General features: G+C 39.8%; 1 non-coding gene across 1 annotated transcript; it reads right to left on the bottom strand.

Annotated features, from left to right (window-relative positions):
• Window positions 1–333: 333 nt before the first annotated feature.
• Window positions 334–475, bottom strand: LOC116837771 (U4 spliceosomal RNA). Its single transcript, XR_004376779.2, has one exon. It is a non-coding gene; the product is annotated as a U4 spliceosomal RNA (small nuclear RNA).
• Between the last annotated feature and the right edge of the window lie 713 nt (window positions 476–1,188).

The raw sequence follows: 1,188 nt of genomic DNA on the forward strand, positions 1-1,188 counted from the left end.
TCTAGCCACCTTAAGAAGTGGTTTCAGAAAGAGGGAGAAAACGTTTTTAAAAAAAATGGGTTGAACTGGCTTTTCATGCATTCAAATCTCTCTTCCCCCTTGTGGGCCAGAAAATAAGTGAATATATAAATGCTTTTTACTGACATTAGTTAAAAAAGGTGGGGGGAGCATAAGGTGTGTGTGTGTCTGTCTGTGTGTGTGTCCGTCCCCTATTTTGGTTTTTTTGTTCTGCATACCAGGAAATGTTGTGACACAATTCTCTAGAAGGATAAAACTTAGAATACTGGTCAGACAAAATCTTATATGTAGGTCACATGTGTAAACCAGACATGCAAACTTCATTTACACTTAGAAAATGTGAATGTTCTAGCAAGACAAAGCACTCAAAAATATCCCACAGGAAAGTTTTCAACTAGCAATCATCACACCTCAGATTAACTTCATTGGTTATGATACTGCCACTGCTATCACTGTTATGATATCATTGGTTATGATATTGCCACTGCGCAAAGTGCTACTACTTTGGCAAGGCCATGAACTAGATTACCACTAGGGACTAGTCCATAAAGTGCTTTAGTTCACACCCAGAGGGGTATACATTTTGATCTACACTAGTGTGTCATGCACTAATTGCCCCATGCAGACTCTGCTGGAGCACATGAAAAGTTTTGTTGTGTATGTTGATGTATCCCCATCTTAAACAGGAACCACATGGGCCAGCGGGGTCTGCACAGGCAAGTTAGTGCGGGACATACAAGTCCAGACTAAAATTTATATCACCCTAGTGCAGATTAAAGCACCGGACAGACAAACCCTACTTCTTTTTTACTTCTAATATCTGTGAGCCAAATCTTGCAGCCCTTTATGCAGGCAAAATTCACAGTGAAAGCAATGGCAGATTTACCAAATAAGGACTACATGATTTGTAATTCCAGGATAACACAAAAATTTAAAACTAGAAACAATTGATTTAACTGGTTTGTCTTGTCGTTTCATGAGAGGCAGTGTGATCTAATGCCTAGGACACTGTGACGGGTAGTGTCCCCTTAAGAGCAGTGTAGCTTGATGGTCAGCCTACCCTGTCATATGGCGTGGTTTGAAAGGTCCTATATATAAAGGATATCGGGAATATTGATAGAGAGCATGAAGTCCCAAGAATAAGTGGTACTTGAGAGAAATTCCTATTAT

Source organism: Chelonoidis abingdonii, chromosome 3, assembly GCF_003597395.2.
Source record: "Chelonoidis abingdonii isolate Lonesome George chromosome 3, CheloAbing_2.0, whole genome shotgun sequence".
NCBI classification, from domain to species: Eukaryota; Metazoa; Chordata; order Testudines; family Testudinidae; genus Chelonoidis; species Chelonoidis abingdonii.